We start from the raw sequence: 27,153 nt of genomic DNA, 5'->3' as shown, positions 1-27,153 counted from the left end.
CCACTACCTCTCTAGGTAACCTGTTCCAGTGTTTTACTACCCTCCTAGTGAGAAAATTCTTCCTAATATCCAACCTAAACTTCCCTTGCTGCAACTTGAGACTGTTGTTCCTTGTTCTGTCATCTGCCACCACTGAGAACAGTCTAGCTCCATCCTCTTTCAAACCTCCTTGCAGGTAAATGAAGGCTGCTATTAAATCCTCCTCTCATCAATCTCCTCTTCTCTAGACTAAATAAGCCCAGTTCCCTCAGCCTCTCCTCAGGAGTCATGCCCCCCAGCCCCTGAACCATTTTCATTGCCCTCCACTGAACTCTCTCCAATTTGTCCGCCTCCTTTCTGTAGCGGGGGCCCAAAACTGAACACAGTACTCCAGATGTGTATTGTGCCATGTATATTCAACCAAGGCTCTCTACTCTCCAGTGAATATTTGTGTAGATATATATTACAACAAATTCACTTCTTACTTGTAGGGAATAAACTGTGCCAAGCTTTATTCTGACCCTACAATCTGATAGACATAAGCTATCAGGGATTCTACTTCACATCACTAGTACTCTACCTGGGAACATGGGTCACTGATATAAGTTAGATTGCAGGATAGGATCATAGGAAAGTAGGGCTAGAAAGGTCCTTATGAGGTCAGCTCTTCCATCCCCTTGCTCCAGGAAGAATCAACCCTGACCAAACCATCCCAATCAAGTGTCTGTCCAACCTGCTCTTGAAAATTTCCGAAGATAGAGATTCCATAAGTTCTCTATTAGTAGCCTGTTCTAGTGCTTGAGCACCCTCATTGTCAGAAAGTTCCTCCTAATCTCTAACCTAAATTTCCTCTGCTGCAGCTTGAGATCATTGCTCCTAGTCCTGTTCTCTAAAGCACTAGCCACAAAGAAAAACTCATCTCCATTCTCTCTGTAATTACCCTTCAGGTATTTGAAGACTTATAAAATCCCCCCTCAGTCCTGTCTTTTCCAGCCAAAATAACCCTGATTCTTTATGCCTTTCCTTGTAAATTTTGTTTCCAAGGCTCTGAATTATTTTTCTAGTTCTGTGCTGGACTCTTTCAAATTTGCCCACTTCCATCTTGAAGTGTGGGGTCCAAAATTGGACACAGTACTTCAGGTGAGGCCTCACAAATGCCAAATAGAACAGAGGCAGACAAAGTTCTTTGGGTGAATCTGATATCTTTTATTAGACCAACTTAAATAGTTGGAGAACAATTATTAAGCAAGCTTTCGGATTCAAAAACCCTTCGTCAGGCTAAGGAAGTTTCAGCAGTTGGTGTGTGCTCTTCCTGGATGGAATGGAAAGTAAAGAAGCCAGTGGCTGGGCTGGTATGCATACATGACAGGTAGCCAGTGAAAATGTAGATTGAGGAGTCAATGGGTGAGAGACAGGCTGGGGACGGTGGGGAAGAGAGAGAAGGGGGATGAATAGTGGAGAGATACCTGGGGAGTCGGATGTCAGGCAGGTTATATAATGTGTCACAAATCCAATGTCTATATTTAGTCCATGATTTTTAGTATCCAGGAGGTTGATGAAGTGGAGTTCATAGGCTCGTCTCTGGGAAGTGTTGTGTAAGTTTCCTTTGAGGATCAGGACTGAGAGATTGGAGAGAGAGTGGTTTTCTTGTGAGAAATGTGCCCCCACAGGTAATTGGGTATTTCTGTCTTTGATACATTTCCGGTGTGCGTTCATTCTGGTGCGCAGTTGTTGTTTGGTCTCTCCTACATATTTTCCATCAGGGCATTTGGTGCATTGGATGAGATATATGACACTTCTGGCAGTGCAGCTGTAAGATCCTGGGATGCTGATGGCTCTGTTGTGGGGTGTAGTAACTGTGGGGGTGGTGGAGATGTGTTGGCAGGTTTTGCATTTCTTGTCCTGGCACGATCTGGATCCTTTTGGTGTGTTCTGGGCTTGAGGAAGTTTGCTTCTGGTGATGGGGTTGGTGAGGTTCGGTGCTTGTTTGAAGGCTAGGATGGGTGGCTCTGGGAAGATCTTTTTAAGAATAGGGTCTCTTTCTAATATGGGTTGCAATTCTTTGAGGATTTTCTGTACAGGTTCAAGGGAGGGGTAATATGTCATAACCAGCGGTGTGCGATTTGTGAGGGGTTTTCTTCTGTACTGCAGCAGTTCTTCACATGGTATCCGGGTGGCTCTTTCAAATGTGCCATCTATCTCTCTGGAGGAGTGTCCTTGCTGGGTGAAAGACTTTTTAAGATTGGTGAGGTGGCAATCCCGGGTGTTCTCTTCAGTGCAAATTCGGTGGTATCTGAGGGCTTGGCTGTATATCACAGCTTTTTTGGTGTGTTCAGGGTGATTGCTGGTTCTGTGCAGATATGTATGTTGGTCCGTGGGTTTCTTGTATAACATGGTCTGTATTTTATCATTCTGGATACTGATCATCGTGTCTAAAAAGGAGATATTGGTGCTGGAGTATTCTAGAGAAAGGCGGATGGAGGGATGGTGATTGTTGAATTTCTGGTGGAACTCAATCAGAGATTGCAGGTTTTCAGTCCAAATGATGAAGATGTCATCGATGTATCTTAAGTATAACAAGGGTTTGATGGTGCAGTTCTTGAGGAAGTCTTCTTCCAGGTGGCTTATAAAAAGGTTGGCATACTGTGGGGCCATTTTAGTGCCCATAGCTGTTCCCATCATCTGGAGGAAGTGTTGATTATTAAAAGTGAAGTTGTTGTGTGTGAGGATGAAGTGTATATGATCAGTAATATCTTTGGGTTTGTATTCTGAGTTGTAATCTTGTTCCTGTAGATATGTAAGGCAGGCTTGGATGCCATCCTGGTGTGGGATGTTGGTATATAGGCTGGTAACTTCCATGGTGGCTAGAAGGGTGTTGCTGGGAAGGTGGTCTATGTTTTTAAGTTTCTGTAGAAAGCCTGTAGTGTCTTGTACAAAACTTGCTCTGTGGGTGACAAGCGGTTTTAGGACTGATTCAACGAAACCTGATATTTCCTCAGAACAGAAGAATCACTTCCCTTGATTTGCAAGTGAAACTCCTGTTAATACAACCTATATACTCTTGCCTTTTTTTGCAACAAGAGCAAACTGTTGATTCAGATTCTGCTTAGTCTCCACTGTAACCCCCAGGGCCTTCTCTGCAGTACTTCAGCCTAGCCAACCACATTCCCTAGTCTGTATTTGTGTGGGAAATTATTTTGGCCCAAGTGCAGACAAGAGACCTGATTTTTCTTGTACTGGGGAAGGATGCATGTGTTATTTTACAAATTAGTAAAAACAATAGATTTCTGTCTCTAAGTTGTTACAAGCCCCTGGTCTGTGTCCAGGCAAAATATGGTACCCCTGGTTATAGGCATCCACCCATGTGGCCCTCTTTCCTCCCAGTAGCATAACTCAGGGAGGAGGAAAAGTAGGACACCAAACCCAGGTGCCAACTAAACGGTGGCACCAGGATGGAGATTCCACACCCTGACAGCAGCAGCAGCTGGGCACACAGACACTATGGTGGGCAGGTCATGTCATGGCAGCAGCAGCAGCTGGGGACTTTGAATCCCCAGAGAAAGTAAGACCCCCCTGCTCATCCACAAACCCTGTTAGTTACACCTCTGATTCTCACATTCTTTCTGGTTCAATTAACATTTAATTAATCTATGCAAAGTGGAACAGCTTCATCAAGAAGTACTGAAAGAATCCTATCTCAAAACAGGCAGTAACCTCATGACCAGACATTCTTCTGGGAAAAGAGACATAGCTCCAAGTCCCTTTAGGCTATATAGGGATTCAGACTTTTCTCTCACATCCTGCTTGGGTGCCCTAACTATGGGGCTATTGGATAAGGAAAAAGGATACCACCACCAATTCTGGTTTTGGACTTTACAAAAAATGATCTGGAAGATGTGCTTGCAGCACACCTATCAGATTGACCCCCACAGATGATGTAGACCGGGAGACATTTAGCTTGTGAACCCTGTTGGGACTTGAGTGTGAGCTAGGTGCCTGTCGCTTCAGCACTTCTAAGATTTACGCTGCTTTTCATGTGCTCATCAGCAGAAATGTAGGCGCTTGGAAATGTTTTCATGGAAACTTAGTCATGTGGGGATTTTGGTCCCCCAGATTAGAAAGCAACTAAGTGGGCACATCTATATGAGACATTTACTATGGAACTTCCTAATTAGCTCTGCAGTAAATGTTTCAGCGTCTACGCATGTGGTCCTATTAGGCCACAGGAAACTAATGAGCTCTGCCACAGGTTAGTACTTGTAAATACAAGTACTATCTTGCAGCGGAGTTTTTTTTAGTGTGTAGCAGCGCATGTATAGATGCTGATGGGTCTGACTGGGGCATGAGGGTGCTTCAGTGCAGGGGCTGCCTGCTGGCTAGCCCTGCACTGGAGCACCTTGTATCCACCCCACTCCTCTGCAGCACATTGAGCCAGGTTGGAGCAACCTAGGGCTGGTGCCCCTTCCCGGTCCCCTGTCAGTTGGGGCTGCTTTGACCTGGCTCAATGTGCTGTGGTCCTGGGTGCATGTTTAAACAAGGTGCCCGAGAGCAATAAACTCCGGCATGATGTGTGTCAGAGTTTATTGCTGCACATTAATAGCACATGTAGACATACCCCAGTGAGAATCTAATTTTTTTTTTTTTTTATTTTGACACTATCCTGGGGACAGTAAAAGAAGGGACCCAGAAGCCATGCTCGTGGGACACGACAGGACGGGGACCGCACAAAGAAACAGAAAGCGAAACAATCCCTTACCTGTAGGAGAGGCGGCACCGGAGGAGCAGAGGATAGAGCCTGTGTGATTTACAAGCTGCACCTTTATCCAGTTAAAGCCGGCGGGTGACATCATGAGGAATCACCAGCCACAGGGAATAAAAGTGAGCATTGGGGCAATAGCTGGGGGAGCGAGAGAGGCTCCTCCACTGGTGGCAGCCAATCTGAGCCCCAGAGGGCGAGGACTACTTGGGGTGATACACCTTGAACATCACTGGGGGAGCATGGTGGCGGAGGCGTCGGCCGGTGGCGCAAAGAAGACAGTGGCCCAGGGAAAGAGGCAGCAGCCATCCCCAGGGAAATGGCAATCCACCTGCCGGGCACTCTCAGGTAATGGGCTGTGGAGACGGGCAGGGGATGAAAAAGGAAAAGGAGACCCTGATGGAACGGCTTCGGGGGAACACTGCTGAACACTGGCAGTAGGGCTGAGGAGATCAACTGAGAGAACCCCAGATCTGTGAGCCCCCTTAATTTCTTTTGTTTTGGCGGAAAGAGATCCACCCAGGCCTCAGGAACAGAACCTTTCCGTCTGAGGGGACCCCAGACATCAGGGCCGGGTTGGCCTATGAGCCCTCTCACAGGGAGTGAGGCGATAGACTACAAGACCTTGAAGAGGCATTGAAATTAAGGAACACCCACACTGGAGGAACGGCCATTTCAAGATCAGGCATCCTGCCAGAGGTTGGCGTAAGGTTGGGGTGTAGGGGAGGTGGAGCCCCACAAACCTCCAGCAAGTGGAGTGGTCACTCCTGAGGGGTCTTCAGAGACTACCCCTCACCACTGGTGTTGCATTGCAAAGTTGTGGCAGGCGAGTTTGAGGGTGGCCACCGAAGTCCACCTCAGGGGTTTCATGAAGCTGTTGAATGCCCTCTACAGCTCGGGCCAAGGAAGCACATGAGCAGGCTTTTGAAGCCAGGTGGTCACAGACACCATACTCAATAGCTGAGTTTATACATTTAGCTGCTCATTTTTTTGGAGATATAACTTGTAGGAGCAGGCTCCAATCCCAGCAATATCACTTGACTTGTTTTGAGTCCTAATATTCCCTACATCACAGGGGATTAATATTAATGTTTCTGAAGTCTTTTGAAAAAGTAAAGTAATATTAAAGTGCTAAATTTCTTAATTGTAGCATAAAAAATAATAATTTCTTTGGAAGAATTCAGAAGAATAATTGGAATCTGCCTAACTAAATTGCCCCTACAGTTACAGCACACAATATATTTCTTTAGTTTCTTCCTCTGAACAGCTGCTGCTTCTCATTGCCAAGGAGTCTGTGTTTAGAGCACCTCTTAAGTCAGTAGGAGGTGGAGTGTCCTGGGCACCTTTCAAAACTCATTTTTTTGGTCCAATTTTTTGGTCCATTTTTTTGCTAAAACCCACTGAAGTTGCTGACAGTCATTGTCTCTTGATTTCAGTTAATTTTGGATGAAGTCCTATGCAAGGATTTTGAAAGGTAAATCAGTGTCCACCAGAGACCAGGCTGATCTGTCCAATTTTTCTTTCTTTGACACCAGCAGCAGTATTTCAGATTACATTTTTAAAGGTTTTAAAAAATGTAACCCACTAGGATTTATAGTGCCACATAGCTGCACCTATATGTAAATTTCTTGCTGAAAGAAAGAAGTGAATTCAGTAGTATTAGAATGGTTTGAGAATGCATGGTTATATCCACTTCAAGGAGGTCTCTTTTTGTTTGTTTGTTTGTTTTGTTTTATAACCTGTTGTTAATTTAGACCTGGGGAAAGTATTATGCAGTAAGCTATAATGAGCACAGAGTTGGCTGAAAATCCTCCATAAGAGCTCCAATGCATTTGAAGTTATAGGGAATTTAATACAGGTGTGTGTGCGTGTATATATATATCTATATAATATGTATATGAGTTCACTGTACCGATATGTGTAATGTTTTCTATAGGATTATATTTCTTGAAGTATTGTTTTGAAAAGCCATGGGTTACAAGATTTCTCTCTCGCATTTCCCATACACAGTCCCTTCTTTTGAGGTCAAATGTATCAAATCGGTTGAAGCAGGTAGGTATTTTCTGTACTGAAGATCTATTTGTGATTGTATTGTTATATGCATTACTTGGAATATAGTTCTTTGTTAGATAGCCTGGGATTGTTTAACTTGATTATGTTAATTAACAATAGTTCACAAAGTTGGATAATGTGCTGTAGCAAAGGCAATAAAATATAAGCCCAGTGTGGAATACTGTCTCCAATGAGTCTGAAATCCTGGGGTACTTTCCATTATAGAGCATTGCTGCTAAAGTAGTAGCCTGTATTTGAAACAGGATACAATAGCACTTGGCACTTGATCTGCACTTGGGACCTCTACTATTTGATCATAAATTGCAATTGCCTACTACTCACCAAAAACCTGATGACTAAGACAGTTGTTTAAACGCTGAGGTTCCTTCGTGCTCAAAGATTATTACTGAATAGTTTCATTTAATATCTGCTTTAGTATAAGAACTAAACTTTGGAAGTTATTTGTTGCATCTGGTGAAACATTTTTGTTAAAGTATTGCCACCTCTACATTGTAGCCACCTGCAATAATAATTTATTAGAAATCTTTACATGGTGCTGCAGACACAATTTAATCTAATTCCATTTTACATCCACATATATACAAATCCAGAGTATATGGCATTTCTCCATAGATGGCCTCTGCTGCCTTTGTGTTTCTAAGCCTTTAGGATGTCTCTATTTTATCCTTTCCTTCCATATGAAGAACCCATCTACACAGATGCATCAAGGGCCCTTTCTATAAAGCTATGGAGTTTTGATGGCCTCCCCTCGAGGCTGGCTCACACTTAGTGTCTCTCTTAGGGAAAATCATTTCTAAAAAAACCCCTGTTATGACTAGAGAGGGTTTTATTTTTTTCCTTTTACAACCAAATAAACACACATCGAGGAAAAAACTCTCCATCTGGTTTTTAATTATTGCTGAGGTCATTCTGTTGGGGAGAGAACCTTACAGGTGAATGGGCAGCAGCTTTAGGGTAGAGTCAGCAGGTGATCTCCAGGAGATAATAGGACAGGGTTTTCCTCAGAATTTTTGCTCTGCAACAATCTCTGCTTTAAGAACTGTCTGGAGCAGTGGTTTTCAACCTTTTTTCATTTGTGGACCCCTACATTTTTTTAATGGAAATTTCAAATGACCCCTTTGAATTGTAAGTGTGGGTATTTACATACTTTTAATTGATCACAGTCAGATTTCGCAGACCCCTTAGACATAGTCTGCATACCCCCAGGGATCTGCAGACCACAGGTTGAAAACCACTGATCTAGAGGATTCTGTCTAGTGGTTCTGAGCCGAAAGAAACTCCCTCTGGAGTGGGAATGGAAAGCGGTGATGAAATATCCAATAAGCAATTACAGTGTTGATAGAATGTCTTAATTTGGTTGGTGTTCTTATAACATGCTATTTTATGGACATGGAAGTTAGCAGAAGCGTGAGAAGTTATTGACAGCTTGACTCTGTCATCACTCTCTCTTTGGAAGGGTGCCATTTGGATTTCTCTTAATTGACTCTGGTATTTTGGGGTAATATTATCACTTGATTTTAAAAAAAGAGATGCTGTTCATAGAATTATAGAAAAGTAGGTCTGGCAAGGACCTTCAGAGTTCATCTATTTTAACCCCCACTGCTGCCAGAGGCAGGCTTATTCCAATCCAAACAAATTGTCTAACCTATTAGTAATACTACATAATTAACCCTAACACAAACACAAGGCATAACACCCTAACCTGCCACAGGTAAGGCAGGGGCAGGGCAACAATGGCTGCTAGTGTCCTACTGATGCAAGGGTTGTTAAAATATGCTTGAGAGATCAAGGAAGAGGACCAAAGCTTCTCCCCCACTACAGAGGAAGGCAAAACTCCCCACAGTCCATACCAGTCTGACCACAGGGTAAAATGCCTTCCTGATCAAGAATATGGTGATTGGCCTGGTCCTGAGTGGAAAGACGAGACCCTCTAGGACCTCCAGGTTAAAGTCTCAGCAGGAGCACTGACGCATCTCAGTCAATCTCCAGTTTTGTCCACAGTTAACACCCAATGCTTCTGGGGAAGGCAAAGCCTCATACCCCAACACTCCCAACATGCATAGCAACAGGAGAAAACCCCCATGGCTCCATGTGGCAACCAGTGAAGCCCAGAAGCATGGGGAATACCCGTAGCATAGGTGTAGCTACTTCTGGATCATCTCTGACAAATGCTTGTCTAACCTTTTCTTGGACACCTACAGGGATGGTGATTCTACAACTTCCTTAAGCAGTCTATTCTGCTGCCTCGCTGTTCTGACAGCAAAGAAGTTTTCACTGATATCCAGTTTAAACCTACTTTGCTTCAGCAAAGGCTGTTCTAAGGCTGTTTGTGATATGAGGGGAATTTAGTCTCCTATGGTATACTTCATATCTATGCAATAGCTGACTTACAAATTTTATTCTGTTCCTGACCTGGATTTATTCTGTTCCTGTCCGATACTGTTTCTGGTGAGATGACTTGAGCTAGTCCAGCCAGCCCACACCACTTCTATCAGCTTTTTTTTAAATGATATTGCTTATCATTGACTTAAAAGAAATTACTTCAATCCAGGAGAGGTTTCTCTATTGATCTCCTTCACCTGTATCTTTATTTTTAACTTCTCTCCTTGATTTATTTTTATACCATTTTTTTGGATTTTCCTTTGACATTCTCCTTCATTTTTCCTTTTAATCTACTCTTTGTCCTTGTGCTGTGACAAACCTGCTGATGCGTGCATAGAACAGTGGCAGGGATCCATGCTGTGCTTACCATCTGGGATGGGCAGATTCTCTTACCCCATGTAGCTTTCAGACCATACTGATAGAAGAGCCTGGATTCTAGCCACAGCATAGATCTGCAATTTCTCTGTTGACTGTGCACCCCCAAATCCATTGTATCTTAATTGTCTGTCCAGTTGAAGAAGGCCTCCAAAAATCACTGCTTATTTCAGAGTTAAAGAACCCCTAAAGTAAGATGCCATGTTGTGATGTCATTGTGCCATTTTCCCTTCCTTAATTTTCAGTGGAACTGAAGAAATCAAGAAAAGAAATGTCTTTCAAACTGCTCTAAACCAAAGCTCTCTAGCTTCCCCCCTCTTGTTATTACCTAAGGCATTTTCCAAAGGATCTGTGAATGGATGACATCCCAGTGTCCCCTTTAGCCATGTCTCTGTGCAGTTGCCCGTAGTTTGTTTTTCCTATTTTCTAGGTCTGTATTCATCTGCTTTTGTTTCATTTACTCCCTTGCTCACATCCTTCTGTACTGCTTAGGGTGCTTAGGTGTTTTCCATTGCTGGTTCTGTCAAGGCATGTTGCTTGTGTTTTTGTAGAAGAGTCCACTGGTAGTTGAAAAAATGGGGAAATGCTCGGATCAGCAGTCTGCTGCTTGAGGCTACACCTGACAGGCTTTTGGGGAAGCAATTGGCTTTTCCCAGGAATGCACAGGCAGTGGGGAGGCAGAATAGACTGAAAATCATTCAGCTGTCAGAATCCTCCCATTTTCTTCCTGGATGCCTAGGGGTGGGATGAGTTCTTATTTTCCCAGTTGTGTTGTGCTACTACATAGTGAAGATGGTCTCATGATGCATGTCTGAGACATTCGTCAGAAGCACTTGAGAGCAGACTGCTGGGGAGGAAGGGTAATGAGTTTTAAGTCACTTCCTTCCAAAATGTTCTCAGAACATGCCAGAGACTGGGCCTGAAGACGGTAGAGTGTCAGAAAACAACTCCTCCTTGGTGCAGCCATGGGGCAGGGCTATAACTTCCCCTTCTCCCCTCCTCAATAATGAAGAGGCTCTACTGTTTTTTTTTTCACCAGTTAGAAGGCATGTGATAGATCTGAAGCTCACTGACACAAATACAGCAACCTGGACAGCAGTTGTGGATGAGGGAATATAAGGTTTTTTAATCAGGACAGTGACTAAATTTTGCTGTCTGCCTCTCCATCTCTAGCTTGTAGGTTAAGTCCTTCTGTTAGAAGAGGAGGGAAATGAGTCTTCCTGCCTTTAAACCTTTCAGTAGCAGTTTTTGGATCTCTTTTTTCGTCTTCAATCTAATCTAGTTTAATTGTTAATCTTCCTTGCAGACAAACTGTTTGAAAATATTAAGAGAAGAAATGGCTGAAGCAGAATGATTATAGTAGCCAGGAAAAGGAAGGAGCTTTGCATATTTACTGTTTGTTACTAAGAAATAAGTACACGGTAAGTATGCAAATCTCCACACTTTGGTAGAGGGTGTGAGATGTCTAATCGCTATGCTCTGGTTGACAGCCAGTATTAACCAAAGTACAAGGAATGGCTTAACTGAGAAATCTGGAGTTATGCATCACTAACTATAGAATACTTGTATTCTAGCTGAAGCAGTTTCACTACAGCATAATATCCCATATTGGTGTAGAAAGAAGTAATGTAGTTTCTCATCCATTTATTTAGAATACCATGAACTAGCACAAACTTAATTTTAGCTGCCTGAAGCCACATGTAACTTGTAGATGTGCTCTAGTGTAAAATGTTTTAATGCTTTCTTACTAAATAGTTTCCTGTACCATTTGCTTATTTACAAGCACAATGAATTGCAACAAGAACCTAAAAGAGAATTGAAAGGGACTGGATGGAAGAAGAAAGCTTGGATTGAAGAAATGGTATCTGTAGAGCTGTGTAGAAAAATGCAACTTAATTTCACATAGAATTTTGAAATTTGGTTTAATTTTGAGTAGGATTCCTATTAAAATATTTAGAAAACTTTTATAAAAGGGCGTGGAGCCCCAGGGCTGTCTGAATGGCAGGTTGTCACGGAGCTACAGCTCCTGCAAGCCTTAGGATGATCAGCTTGGGGCAGTCAACAAGGTTGGGACCATGGACCCTGGACAACTCCAAGCTGCTGAGGATCCAGGTAGCCAAGATGCCAGGAAATCAGGCACAGTTCATGCAGTACTTCAGTGACATTGAGTCACTTCTATGAAATGTTCTAGTTTGGCCAAATCTGCAGATTCCAATAAAACTGTTTTTACCAGATTTTTTTCTGACCAGTTCTAGAACTGTCACTGAATATCAGAGAGACTGGAAGAACCAAGATGACATCTCTTAATCTGAGGAGTAAAGGAGGATTGAGGAGTGCAGGAGGAACTGCACTGAGTATCGGGAGAGGAGAATGAAACTTGTGTTTAATTAGCTGAACAAAGAAACTAAGGACTTACAAAGGAAAGGCTGAAACAGCTAGGTTTATTTATTCTGGAGAAGAAGGGACTGGGGTCAGGGAGAAGGGATTTGATAACAATACCTGGACCATTATAAAGAGGATGGAGATGGGCTCTTCTGTGTGACCATCAGGGACAAGACTAGGGGCAATGGCTTCAAGTTGCAGCAGAGAAATTTAGGTTGGAAATTAGGAAAAACTTTCTGACTATAAGGGACATTGGAACAGGTTACCTAGATAAACTGTGGACTCTCCATCCTGGAAACTTTCATAGTTTCATAGTGCTTAGGGTTGGAAAGGACCTAAAAAGATCATCAGGTCCACCCCCCCTGCCCTGGGCAGGAATGGGTGCTGCGGTCATATCACTCCAGCCAAATCGTATCACCCCAGCCAAATATCCATCCAGCCTCCTCTTGAAGACCCACAAGGTAGGAGAGAGTACCACCTCACTTGGGAGCCCATTCCAGAGCCTGGCAGCCCTAACTGTAAAGTAATGTCTCCTGCTGTCCAGCCTGAACCTTCTTGTCCCAGGGGAGCGGGGGCACTGGGAAACCCCCGCGGCAGCCAAGGGGTCTGCTTACCTCCCGCAGGGCCGGAGGAGCCGAGGAAACGCCACGCGCCGGTGCTGCCGGCGCGGGTCATCAGCCGGGCGTTTATCCGGCTGCGGCTGAGCAGCGGGGGCGGGGCACGCCGGACGGGAGGAACAAAAGGCGGCCCCGCCGAAGCAGCAGGGCAGCCGAAGGGAGAGAGCTGGAGCGCGGAGCCCCAGCGCGCAGGGGATCAGCTGCCACCCGCAGAGTGCGGGATGCCGCCACGTAGAGGCGGAGCAGGCTGTGACCAGCGCGGCGGAGCACCCGGGAGTGAGAAGACAAGGGGAGAAGTCAGCCCCGGAGGTGGGGCAGCAGCCAGCGGGGAACCCAACACCCGAGGCAGCAGGAGGCTTGACAGCGGCGCCGAGAGTGGGGCCAGCTGTAGCCTGCACTACAGAGCCGACGGCGCGGGTAACTGCGGCAGGGACTATTGGGGAAGCAGAGAGGACGTCTGCATCCCAAGGAAGGAGGGACCAGGCCAGCATCCCCACTGGGAGAGGCATACCCGGTTCGAAGACTGCCGGTAGTGGCTAGGGGGACTGAGCCAAGAGAGGACGAGACGAGGACGGGTTAGAGGCCAGGATAGGAAGACCTGAGGTGGCGTATGGCCGGTGTGTAGGGGAGGATGGAGCCCCGAGAGTACCCGCGAAGAAGCGTGCTGGCACCGGGGGATACCCCAAGGGAAGACCCCCCACTGAGAGAGTCATCAAAGTCGTGGCAGGCGAGTTCTGGGGTCCCCCTTTATACCAGACGGGGTAAACCCTGGGGTGTACCAACGAAGCCCGGGTGTGCAAGATCTCGGATCCGGGCGAAGGCGGCGCGCGAACTCCTGGTCGAACGGAGGCGGGTACACTTCTAACAATTTGTGGCCATTATTCCTAGTAACCTTGAGTGGTGCCCAGGGGAACAGAGCCTCCCCCAAGTCTTGCAGGTTTCCCCTGGTAAGTTTGTAAATGGCTACCAGATCCCTTCTCAGCCTTCTCTTGTGGAGACTGAATAGGTTCAGGACCGTTAGCCTCTCCTCTTAGGGCCTGCCCCGCTGCCCCTTGACCATGTGAGTGGCCTTCCTCTGGACCCTCTCAATGCTGTCCACATCCCTCCTGAAGTGTGGTGCCCATAACTGGACGGAATACTCCAACTGCGGCCTGACCAACGCCACATAGAGGGGGAGGATCGTTCGTGATGCATCTGTAGATGCACGACAAGGTGCAGTTAGCCTTACTGACCACTTCCTTGCATTGGCAGTTTATGTTCATCCTGGAGTCAACAATGACTCCAAGATCCCTTTCTGCCACCGTGTTGACAAGAAGGGTGTTTTCCAGCCCATAGCTGTGTTGCTGGTTCCTTCTCCCTAGATGCAGCACCTTGCACTTGTCTGCATTGAACTCCATCCTATTCTCATCCGCCCACCTCTGTAATTTGTCTAGATCTAGCTGGATTCTGTCCCTCCCCTCCAGTGTGCCCACCTCGCCCCACAACTTGGTGTTGTCAGCAAATTGGACAGCATGCTTTCCACACCCACATCCAGATTGCTGATAAAGATGTTGAACAGTACAGGCCCCAGGACCGAGCCCTGGGGGATTCCACTGCCCACATCCCTCCAGGTCGAAAATGACCCATCCACCACTACTCTCTGGGTGTGACCATCTAGCCAATGTGCTACCCATCTGACTGTGGGCATCAATGCCACAATCACCTAGTTTTTTTAAGAGAATGTGGTGGGAAACCATGTCAAAGGCCTTCTTAAAGTCCAGGAAGATGACAATCCATCCTGACACCTTTGTCCAGGGACTTTGTGACCTGATCATAAAAAGAAACCATGTTAGTCTGGCAGGATCTGCCCTCAATGAACCCATGTTGGTTGCCCCTGAGCATTGCCTCCGCTGCTGGGCCCTTACAGATGTGCTCCTTGATAATTTTCTCAAAGGTCTTCCCAAGGACCGAGGTCAGACTGACTGGCCTATAATTTCCTGGGTCCTCCTTCCTCCCCTTTTTTGTAAATGGGGACCACACTGGCCCTTTTCCAATCCTCTGGTACCTGGCCAGTGCCCCACGAGCACTCACAGATCTGTGCCAGGGGCCCCGCTATGACCCCTGTCAGTTCCCTCAGCACCCTTGGATGAAGAGCATCTGGACCTACTGATTTAAATATGTCCAGCCTCTCCAAGAGTTCCCTAACTACGTTGTCCCTGACCCTAGGCATGGCGGTGTCTCCCCTGGGTCCGTCTGCAATTCTAGCGGGGCAAATGTCTCGGTCTCTGTTCAGGAATATGGAGGCAAAGAATTCATTTAAAGAGGTCAGCTTTTTCGTTTGCTGCAATCACCAGATTGCCAAGCGTATCCTGTCGGGGCCCCACGTTACCCAGTGCCTTCTTCTTACTCCCTATGTATTTGAAAAAGGACTTTTTATTATCCTTAATTCTGGTTGCTAGCATTGGCCTTCCTAACAGCCTCCCTGCACTCCCAAGTGACGGAGGTGTAATCCTCCTTGGTGATAGCCCCTTGCTTCCTCTGTTTGTACACCTCCGTTTTTGCCCTCGGGCATCCCTGGATGCCTTTGCCGAGTCATGGGGGCTTCTTAGCACTCCTGCCCCCTTGGTGCGCATTGGGACTGACTCCCTTTGAGCTCGGAGGATTGTCCCCTTGAGGAACAGCCACCCATCTTGGACCCACATCTCACTGAGGCTATGAAACCCCAATGCCTCTCCTACTAACCTTCTTAGCTTACTGAAGTTGGCCCTCCTGAATTTGAGGACCTCTGCCTTGCTGCTTGCTTTCACCACCCTGCGTTGGATAGTAAATTCCAACAGGTGATGATCACTGTTGCCCAGGTAGTCAAGTACCCACAGACCCCTCACCAGGTTGTTGCCTGTGGCAAGGAACAAGTCCACCAATGCAGTTCCTCTGGTGGGACTATGCACCTCCTGGGTTAGGTGGAGGTCCTGTATCCTGGCTAGGAGCCTATGTGAGCGGTCGCACCTGACTGACTGCTTCTCCCAGCAGATGTCTGGGTAGTTTAGGTCACCCATGACAACCACAGGCCTTGACTTCACAGCCTCCATGAGCTGACCTAAGAATTCCAGGTCCAGCTCGTCCCCCTGGTGAGGCGGTCTGTAGTAGTAGACAAGTCCCTTTCCCTATGCCCCTCTTGCATTCTTACCCAGAGTGCCTCATTTTGCCTCTCTTCTGACCCCATCCTGATCATTGAGGACATGTATTGCTCTTTGACGTATAGTGCTACCCCCTGCCCCACCTCTTTTCCCTACTGTCTCTCCTGTACAGCCTGTATCCCTGGATGTCCACTGCCAAGTTGTGGGTAGACTCCCACCAGGTCTCTGTGAGCCCCACTAGGTCTGGGTTTTTGCTTCCTAGCAGGAGGGCGAGTTCCTCCTGCTTATTCCCCATGCTTTGAGCATTTGTGTAGAGGCATCTGAGGCCTCCTGTAGGTGCCTGTGCTGCCCCCTTGTTCCTAAGCCTGCCCTGGCCCCTTTCACTTACCTGGGTATTACCTGTGCTCGTCACTTGGCTTGACAGCAAAGTGTCCTCATGTTCCTCTGCGTCCCTGTCCTCCGGCAAACAGGTTGTCAGACACTGACTTGACTGGAATAGTTTAGTTGGGGACAATCCTGCCTTGGGTAGGGTGCTGGATTACATGACTTTGAGGTTCCTTCTAGCCCTGGTTTCCTATGATTTTATGAAAGCTGCAATAGAGCTCCAAAAGAAATGTTAGAAACATGCATGCAAGTGGTGTTCCTCTCTTTGTGTGCATGTGCGCATGAGCACACATTTTATCATGAACTCAGGTGCCGCTGTCCTTCATTGTCTTACATATAACAAATTCAAATTCACAATGCAAGTTTCCGAAAATAAAACTTTATGAAGTTTTATTTCAGAATGGGCGTGTCCAGACAAATGTGGATGTTTGTTTTCCTGGGGACAAATAGCAGTGGCATACCTTGTGTTGCTACTTGTCCCTGGGGAATGCCCGTGCCACACTTGCTCTGGGGCACAGCAGATTTCCCTGGGCGGGAGGGGGTAAGGGAGGCTGGGGCCAGCAACTGTGCTGGTCCCAGCAGCCTTACTTGGAGTCCTGAGAGCCTTCTAGGGCTGAAGCCATGGCAGGATGCCCGACCGGTAGCCAGAGCGTGGGTCTGGTTTGCCAGGCTCTGGTTTTGGGCAGCGTGCACTGCCACCATGTGTGCTGCCCTGCTCTTTTTTTGACCCTGGGAGCCTGTGGGTCTGCGGTCTGCCATGTACCGCACGTCCGCGCTCATCTGGATGTGCCCTATGAGTAGTTCCTGTTCTAGTATGTGTGTTCCAAATGAATTGTTGGGAAGTTGAAATCTGTTTTTGAAGTGTTACAATAAAGCAAACATTTTGGATGGCATATATGTATCTCCTATTCTGCATTTTATTTATGCTGCATTCTTTTAAAAGTTGAATAGGATAAACCTATTTTTATTAAATCGGATATAAAAGCTACTGCCAATAATATGTGGCTAAGTCACAGGTTTTGATTCCTCTCCCAATTTAGAACTTTACGTCCTGTCAGATATAACCCACTGTGCAAACATTCCTGCTCTAAACAGTTGAAAATTGCTCCCAGCTATATTTTAAAACTCGAGAACAAATGGGAAAATTCAGTGCTACTGATCTGTAAGGTAAACCTGGGAGATGCCAGCAGCTTTTGAGATGAAGCCAAAGAGAGGGGACAGCATTGCCAACAACTAGAGGTCATAAAAGAAAAATGGTCCTGGAGTCCTTAAAATACAGCCAGTATTCTCTTGTGATAGTAATATTGTTGATAATGAATGATTTCAATAAATATTTTAATGAGAAACTTCTTCATTTCTGTTACTTTGTATTTACAAATATTTTATGATATGGACTTTCCATTTTGCACGGTAACAGTAAAACTATTTTTACAAACAGAATAATTATCTGTTTCTAAAGTTATTTTAATAATAGTTTTTTTTAAATTTTGTTTACTTACATTATCCTCTTTCCTCTGTGAAAAAAAAAAAAATTTAGTATATTTTAATCTAGCTTTTACAGTCCTTTCCAGGATTTATACCACAGTTTTGCTGATGTAGCTCACTGTATTACATTTTACTAGAAAGTTATCTGTTTCCTGAGAAATTTAGAAAATACCCTGGAAGCTAACTAACCCATAACTATAATTATCTTTTGTTTTAATGTAAATTTAATATTTCTAGCCTGTCTCATCTCTAACAGTTATTTCTGGATATTTTCTGTATTTCACTATTAAAACAGTTCTTAATATTTACGACAGCATTTGCCTTTTTATTAAAAAAAAAAAAAAAGATAACTGCTTAATTATCTCCTAAAACCAAGGTTCGTTTTCTGAATTATCTCTTATTAGAGACAATATAATATGAAGAAAATAGGTGTCCTCTAACAATGTCACTGTTTCTTAAAGATAGCTTGTCCAAATCCATTTCCCACCAAGCTGGGTGGGGAGTAGTAGATATGCTGGAGGGTAGGGCTAGGATTCAGAGACCCCTAGCCAAACTGGAGGATTGGACCAAAAGAAATCTCCTAAAGTTCAACAAGGACAAGTGCAAAGTCCTGGACTTAGGATAGAACAATCCCATGTACCGGTGCAGGTTGGTGATTGACTGGCTAAGCAGCAGCTCTTTAGAAAAAGACCTGGGGTTGCAGTGGACAATAAGCTGACTATGTCTATGAGTCAACTGTGTGCCCTTGTTGCGAAGAAGGCTAACGGCATAGTGGGCTGCATTAGTAAGAGTGTTGCCAGGAGATCAAGCAAAGTGATTTATTCCCTTCTATTCAGCCCTGGTGAGACCACATCTGGAGGCCACACTAAAGAAAGGATGTGGATAAACTGGAGAGAGTCCAGTGGAGGGCAACAAAAATGGTGATGGGGCTGAGGCACATGACTTATGAGGAAAGGCTGAGGGAACTGGGCTTATTTAGGTTGAAGAAGAGGAGACTGGGGGATATTTAACAATAACCTTTAACTGCCTGAAGGGTGGTTTCAAAGAGGATGGAGCTAGACCAGGGGTGGGCAAAATATGGCCCATGGGCTGGATCTGGCCAGCTAAGCCATTCTATCTGGCCTGCAAGGCCCCTAAAAATGTAGAAAATTAATATTTATCTGTCCTTGGTTCCTGTCAAAAATGACAGGAGCCAGGGGCAGTAGGACCCAGAGGAAGCCCCGGCGGGCTCCTGCAACAGCAGTGCCCGGCCGGCCCTGCCCCCCAGCCAGGAGCCCCAGCAGGGGCTTTTGGTCTGGGACCATGTGGCTCCTCCAGCATGGGAAGCTCAGGTAGGAAGGGGGGGGTGGGAAGTGCAGGGGACGAGCTGGTGCTGAGTACGCGGGAAAAATTGCCCTTCCCCCACCCTCGTGGCCAGCACTCCCTGCTGCAGCTGCTCGCAGGCCACGCAGGGCTGTCCTTAGCAGGCACAGGCAGCCTTGCACGGGCTGCGAGTGGCTGCAGCGTGGGACACCAGCCACAGGGTGGGGGAGGGGCCGCTTTTCCCCGTGCTCAGCACCATCTTGTCCCCTGCCAGCGAGCAGGGGGTCAGGGGTGCATGCTGCCTCCCGCTTGTACTGTGGGGCTGGGGGGGCACTGGGAATGAGTGGGTGTGGGAGCCAGTGGGAACATGGGGCCCACACCAGTGTCCTGGGGCCAGGGGCAGCAGGGCCCAGAGCAGGGCGGCAGGAGTGCAGGGGTCCCGGCTGGCAGGGGCTCTATGGAGCTGGGTCAGCTCCCCACTCTCCCTGCTGGTGCAGCTCAGCTTGGCTCCACAGACCGCTGCCAGCCTGTGCCCCATTTTGGACCCCATTGCCGCTGGCCCTGGGACATTGGTCCCAAGATGGTGACCAGGGGGCGGGGCACCTGTCAAGGGGCGGGGCTACCCATGCGGCCCTTGACAGCTTGCCAAAACTGGGTAAGCGGCCCTCTGCTGGAAATAATTGCCTGCCCCTGAGCTACACTGTTCTCGGTGGTGGCAGATGACAGAACAAGGAGCAATGGTCTCACGTTGCAGCAAGGGAAGTTTAGGGTAGATATTAGGAAGAATTTTCTCACAGAGTAGTAAAGCACTTGAACAGGTTACCCAGAGAAGCTGTGGAGTCTCCATCCTTGGAGGTTTTTAAGACCTGGCTAGACCAAGCCTTGGCTGGGATGATCTAGTTGGGGATGGTCTTGCTTTGAGCAGGTTGGACTAAATGATGTCCCAAGGTCCCTTCCAACCCAAATTTTCTATGATTTGGATCTAATATTTGGCTGTGCAATAAAAAAATATGGCTGTCCCAATTTTTTTGTGTGTGTAGTTAATTATATTTAACTCTGGGCATTCTTGCCAAAGCATGATTTGGGACATCACTTGCTCAGTGGAGACAGAGAATGTAGGACCAGGCTAACAGGGCAAAGTCATTCTTTTTTCCCCCTGTTCAGTATTGTTTGTATCAAACCTATTTTCTTGTAAATGAAGACATACTTTCATTTTGGTCTCTTGTGGGTAATAACATTTGCCTTGTCCAAAGTAGAGTTCTTCTCTTGGAAGAACAAGGCCCAATACTGACACTTTCCCTGGGGCACTCCAAAGACAAACACTGCCCCTGGTTGAATTCAGTAGATGTCTGTTAGACCAAAAAAATGCAAACAAAAATTGAGATGGCAGAAGGCTTGGTCAGACTGCTAGCTAATAGAAGGTTCCATACAACTTAAATTGGGAAGAAATAGTAACATTCAGAAGGAAGCTAAAACATAGAGGGAAGCAGGAGGCCAAAGGTAGCAGCCTCTGGTTATAGATGCAAAATTAGATATTGAGCAGCCTAAGAACTACGAGTGAGAAGTCTAGAATAACCCCTTGGTGTCAGGGAGCCGGGTCCAGCAGCAGTTGGAGAATTCAGGCTAGTGGCCTGCAAGCAGGAGGCAAAAGGTGAGTCTGAAGATTACAGGAAGACAGCATAAAGGCCCCCCCCCAAGGACACCATGCTAAAAGAACTGAATTTTGACTGATGGAGTTCATAGGCCACTAAAGTGCCCTCTTGGAGAGGAATTAAAATAATACCACAGCTACTACACGTGAGGAGTCCCTTAGCACAGCCAATGTTGTATATCTCTGATCATCATCCATGGGCCTGAGTTAGGAACTGCTGCATGAATGACGCGTGCCCTGTGGCAGCTGGCGAGGCGCAGTGGTGGGAGCGCAGTGGTGGAAAGTAGGGAGCTCCTGCAGATGCCACTGGAGCTGTTAGTGGCGAGGAGCCGGGTGGTGAGCGGCGACTGCCTGCAGGCACCGCTGACACTCGGTGGCACCTTTTTGTAGGGGGGGCACGAGCACCTGGGTGCACCCCTTACGTGTTGCCAATGAACTGCTGGTTTGCTTAATGCAACAGTTGAAGTCAAAACGCTGAGAAGATAAATATTTTTTTGAAAGTGCTTTTAAAACATTTCTCTTGAAATGTGCATTAAGGGGATTCTACTAAAGGCTGGAGTCTGCAGATGCTAGTACTCGGAGACGCACTACAGTACCTGTGTTTGTATTACACAAAAAATACTATCGGAGAGCTGGCTGGGGTTAGATGCACCACAGCCTTCGCAGTGGCACCTTGCAGCGGGGTAGTTACAGCACTATGTGTCCTTTGAAAGGATCCTCTTCAAAAGCACCCTTTAGGAAGTTTTGTATCGCTCATCTGATACCTTTGGTCTTACAATCAATAACAAATACAGTTCATTCTCGTTGACCGTGAGGTGGTTGATGGCGGTCCCGGAAGCGAGGCCTGTGTAGATCCCAACCCAGATGTATAACATCCAACCAAATGGACCTTACGTGAGAACTGAGCTCTCAATTTTATACGGGGGTAGCTGCAGAACCTACTTCATCGAGGGGTCAGCTCCTCTGAGGACCAGCGTTACCAGCCCAAACTTTTTTTTTTTTTATTGCGTCCCTCCCCTTCCAGATTTACCAGGCGGCCACGCACCTCTCCCAGCATACACTTTATATTTTAACTCCTTCAACACCAATTATGACTAGAATGAACATTAAACCTGCTGTCACACAGCGTCTCCCACGCGCCCCTGCCGCAGAGGTGGCTTGTGTCCCCCCAGGGGTAAGCAGCCCACAGTTTGGGCCCCCCCCTACACTCAATCTTCAGCCAGCAGCAGGAAGGGATGCCCAAAGTTTCCTGGCAAACAGCTCACGTTGCCACCTGCCACCCTGGGGGGATCCACTCTGGCTTCTGTTGGGGGTGATCCGGCTCCTTGGCGGGTTGGGATCCTGAGGGCAGGGGGGCTGTGGCTCTCTGGGAGGGGGCGGAGCTTCCGGGGGGAGGGGTCGGAGCCCCCTCACAATGCGAAGCGGGGGATGACATCACCCGTTCTGCCCCAAAGAGGCGCTTTCCCATTGGCCGGGGCGCCGCGGCGCTGCGGGCCAATGAGCGCGAGGCCAGGCGCCAGGCAGCGCTGACGTACGAGCTGGCTGTCGAATGGGGGTTTATTTTGCTTTGGCTCGCTTCAGCCGCCGCCATTAGAGGAGCGGGGAGGCGGCGGGACACGGCCCGACCCCCCGGCGCCGCCGAGTGGGAGCGCCCGCGCCCGAGACAGCGCAGCCCGGCTGGGACGCACCATGTCCTGAGCGGGGTGGGGACGGGGCGCGGGCGGGCGGGCTGGCGGGCGGACGGCTGCAGGGACGGATCCGGGCAGCGAGGTAAGGCACCCCTCTTCCGCTCGCGGGTTGGGGCTCGACGCTGGAGCTCGGTGGGGGTGCGTCGTTGAGCCGCGGCCGCGCTCAGGGCCCGGGGAGGCTTCTCGGGGCCCGGCAGCCCCCTCCCCCACCCCCGCCAACACTTTCCCCCCCCCCAGGTGTGCGGGAGGTTGCGGACACGAGCGCTTCCCTGCCTGCCCCGAGTGCTTATCCCGCGGGCCCCGAGGGGGGTCGGATCGGCCGCAGCAAATTTACTTCCCTAACTCATGCACGAGACCCCCAGCTCCTCCCCCACCCCCATCGTAGGTCGCCCGCGCAGTTAAGGGGGGGAGGGGGATTCATCCGTTGGGGTCTGGGATGTTTCGACTTTAGCTAGTCAGGAGCGGTTGTGCTGGGAATGGCTTTGTGCCGCTCCTGGGGTCTGGGAGAGGGAGGCCCGAGAGCGAAGCCAGAGGCTTGTAGCGATGTGCAGTCTGCAGTTGCACGTGAAGAACGAATTTCACGTTTTTCGGTGCAGGATAGAGCTGTCCCCGTGACGGCCCCGGAGTAACTTTTCTGCTTCTGTTGCATTTCCTAGGATTTTAGCAGCTTTAGCCACTGCGTCAATCAGGCTTTTGGAGCAAAGGATTCGCTAAGCGTGCTCTTGTCATGGCATCTGCTTGATGGCCCTCGTCCCGGTGTTTGGATGGCGGGTTGTGATTTAAAATTTAATGAGGGGAGGTATTTAAAACCCTTGCTTTTATACTGATTATAGAGCATGGGTCACAGTGGACTTTAATTGATCAAAAATACTTTTGGGTCAAGACCGTGTCTTCACGTTTTAGCTAGTACAGGTTTCCCTCGCTTTATGCTGCGCATGTGTTCCTGGAAAACTGCACATAACTTGAATTCTCATAAAGGGAACAAATAGGGACACGTTCCAAGGCTTCGACTGTACTGACCCCCAGAGCCACTTCTACCACTTTTACAAGACAATTTTGGTACTCATCAACAGCAGAGAGGGGTAGGAGATAAGCTAGCCGAATGCATAGAAGCCATAATGGGGATGGCAACTATAGAAACGTGTCCTAGACGACGAGCGAGGAGCACAGGTTCACACGGGGAACTATATTTTGGTGCGCATTGCTCCCACAGTGCACCGCATAAAGTGGCTGACTGGGCTTCCACCGCACCGATTGCATAATAGTGAATTTACCTTGCATATAATGAATTTTTGGTATAAAAAGGGTCACTGTGTAAGAGTGAATTTGCATGTACAGAACCTGTGTAAAGCGAGGGAGACCTGTACAGGTTTCCCTTGCTTTACGTGGGTTTGGTATGTGCAAATTCACTCTTACGCAGTGACCCTTTTTATATCAAAAATTCATTATATGCGATTGGTGTGGTGGAAACCCACAATCAGCTACTTTGTGCGGTGCATTGTGGAAGTGACGTGCATTAAAATAGTCTCCTGTGTGCATCTGTGCTCCTTGCTCGTCTGCGATGTGCATTTCTGTAGTTGCCATCCCCATTATGATAGTGCACTGTGCTTGTGTGTACTGTCTGCTGTTGGGGAGTACCAACATTGTCTTGTAAAAGTGGTAGAAATGGGTCTGGGGATCAGTACAGTCAAGGTCTTGGAACATATTCCTGTTTGTTCCCTTTACGTGGATTTGAGTTATGCACCATTTTCCAGGAACACATGGACATCATAAGCAAGGGGAAACTTGTACTGTGGAGGGTTGGAACTCCTATACAACAGTGCGTTATGGAAGAGCTTACACAACCTCAATGTACAAGCATCACTTCTAATTATCCCTGTTGTTTAAAGAACATATAAAATAGTTGTGCTTGCTGAGGTGGGTTTTTTTAATTAGCTTTGTTATCTTTGCATAGCAGGCTTTGGAGTGGTGGGTTAGTAAATGACTGACCCACAACTATGGAGGTGGCAAAATGGCCTACATGTTAAAAGCTGTTGTGACCCTTGTAGCATCTAGTGCGTAATCTTACAGTTCTTATCAGAAGAAAAAATCATGGCCAGCTTTAATACATACTCTCTAGAAACTAATTTGTTTGCATATGTCTGTCCATTAGCCTAACAAAGGAAACGTGTTAAAATATTGAATCTCTGGAAGCCTGGCTTTTTATTTATATTAATGAATTCCAGTAACATAATTTGTGTGTTTTAAAATTCACATGAATTTTAATTAGTATTTGATACGGTGTCAGGCTAACTAAAGTATTAATCAGCCCATGTTTAAGTTCTATTTCCAGCTTCACATAGCTTTTGTTCTCCCATATTTCTTACATAGGGCTAAAGTAAGTTATCCATTTTTGTTACTTCACACATAGAACTGCATGCTAAACTCTTTTTGTGCTGCATCATCATACATTGAAGTTAACATGGTAGTTAAACTGCCCTTGGATCTGTTCCCCCTCATCTCAGAAATTCTGTTAATAATCTCATGTGTTCTAACGTTGTAAAACACAGGAGCCTTGAACAGACCAATTGCTTGTGAGCAGATAGACCTCATCCTAATTAGATGACTAGTAGGCCACAATCCTGTAGTAAAATAGAGCTAAAAGTGTAGTGTTTGGAGACCAGTAAATAAGTCAGTATTGGGTGGCGAGGGAAAGAAAGCGATTTAGTTGTAATTAAAAAAAAAAAAAAAAAATAATCTTGAAAGCAAGACTGCTAATTAGCATTATAAATGATTTGGGAGAAAAGTAGCAAAATTAATGTATTTCTGGCACTGATGTTTGTTACATAGCTTGTGATGAGCTGACTGCTTTAGCTGTCAAATAGCATAGCTTGGTAAAAAATTAAGTAGCAGATAGTTGTCACTTTGATAACAGTGAAATTCAATTTGTTGCACTTTTTAAAAACAATTTTTAATTACAGTCCTAGACATAGTTCACATTTTAGGCATTTCACTGCCAGTAATAACATTCCAGCACGTAGTTTTTGTATTTTTCCTGCATTTTAAAGTCCAGTGAAGCCAAATACTTGAATTTCTCCTTTTATCAAGTTGGCACTTTTTTCTTGTTTGTTTGTTGTTGTTGTTGTTTTCTCTGACTCCTGATCGTGGCTTGAATGAGAATTTTCCCTTTCAGCATAGATCTCTTTTTCTAAAGTGAATTGATTTGTCCAAATAACTAGTTTCTGTGTTGTTGGTTTTTTTTAATGCAGTGATTAATTTAGAATGTAAAAAAACAACAACTCCAAAACAAAAAAACTGAGAAAAGTAAAGAAATCATATTGGTAACTAGTAATATTTGTTATGTTCTATGGAGGTTTTTTTTCTCATGATATGGCTAAAAGGTGTTTTATAAAATGGCCCTTAACTGCTTTTGTTTTGCATTCTCCATGGAGTAAAGAAATTTACAAGTGTGACCTAGAATAGTAGAGAGAAGCTCCATTACGTAGATGCAACAAACATTTTAATACTTTCATGTTGGATTTAGAGGCAGTGAACACTCTGTTCATGTGCACCTGTTTGTGTAGGTGATGGATCACATTTCTCTTAAGACTTCCTGCTTTAATTTTGGTAGGTGTTCAGTTTCTAATTTAACTTCAGACCATTTAGGGCCTGATTCGGAGACCCGTAAAATCAAAAGGGAGCTTAGCACTTGCTTCAATGGGCTTTGGACTAGTCCATAAGGCTTTCTGGTATGCTGAAACAGGCAAGTTTGAAACTCAGTGGATTGGAGATGGCCATTGTAGCTGACCAAAATTATGTGTGTATTATAAAGAATGAATGTTATGAAAAGATAAAATAGAAATGCAAGACGTGCATGTATATGTACATTGGCTTTTACTTAAAACTTTTTTAATTTCACTAATTTTAAATTAGTCACTTGAACAGAGTAGTCAATCTTGCAAATAAATTTATTTCACAGCTTTCTTGTCAAGTCTCACATCGCTTATGTTTGGCTATTACTGGATACCGCAAGACAATTCAAGTGTGTGTGTACACAGCATAAAACTACATATTCATAGGCTTGGTAGAATTCAATTTTTATTTTTTAAATAATTTTGATAGATTAATGTTTATTTAAGTATTTATTTAGATTTTTATCAATTTAAATTCTTAGGATTGTGTGATATGAGGTGTGGGGGGGATAAACTCTTAATGACAAGCACAACTACTGTAGGACTCATCAGCTGAGTGGCTAAGCTGTCATCGGTCCCAGCTCCACTAGTCCGTAGCTCCCTCTTGTGCTTTGTCACTTCCTCTTCCTTTGTTCCCAGTCCCCTGGGGTTTCTAGGAGTTGCAGTCTAAACTACAATTAGCACGATTTTGTTGAACTGCTCCCTCTGTCAACACATACTCCATCAGCCATCATTTTTCTTACGTGCTCTTTCTGTCAGTTTTGATTACTAATGATGGAAATTTTTTTTGGTAGTCTGAGAGTATGATGTGAAAGTGACATATATCAGCATTTACTGATTAAAAACTCAATCCTGCCAAGCCTACGTATTTGGATACTTTTTTGACTTCAGTGGGACTACTTTTGATCTTTAAAATGTATATTTCAACAATCAACGAAGTTTATGAAGCAAAGTTGGATTGGAATAATTTAACATGTGAAAACAGACTAGCCACTAATAACTTGAATGTACTTATTCCTATGTTTACTCATATTATGTCCTTATCAGATTTTTTTTTTTAGAAGCCAAGTATCTTTGACCAACCAAAGCAAGGTTGTACACTTGACTGTGTCGTTTCTGTTTGTATTGCAGTAATGTTTGAATGTTGCATCCAAACAATTCCAGAACTTCAGGAAATGTTCTAGATAATGGGCAAAGCCCTAAGGAATTAGGTAAAAATGGGAGAAACAAAAAGGGAAAATATGGGGGTGTAGCATGGAGGGTAATTTGAGGAGTGGAACATGGGGTAGAAG

General features: G+C 45.9%; 1 protein-coding gene across 1 annotated transcript in view; it reads left to right on the top strand.

Moving 5' to 3' along the window:
* Positions 1-22,080: 22,080 nt before the first annotated feature.
* ZRANB1 (zinc finger RANBP2-type containing 1) overlaps positions 22,081-27,153 on the top strand; it is an 83,943-nt gene continuing 78,870 nt past the window's right edge. Inside the window, exon 1 of the mRNA XM_006278226.4 lies at positions 22,081-22,272. The gene's annotated coding sequence lies outside the window, so the exon portion shown is untranslated. The remainder of the gene's footprint in view (positions 22,273-27,153) is intronic.

The sequence above is a fragment of the Alligator mississippiensis genome, chromosome 6, assembly GCF_030867095.1.
Source record: "Alligator mississippiensis isolate rAllMis1 chromosome 6, rAllMis1, whole genome shotgun sequence".
NCBI classification, from domain to species: Eukaryota; Metazoa; Chordata; order Crocodylia; family Alligatoridae; genus Alligator; species Alligator mississippiensis.
The sequence above is the reverse complement of the archived record's forward strand: the minus strand, read 5'-3'. Positions and strand labels throughout refer to the sequence as shown.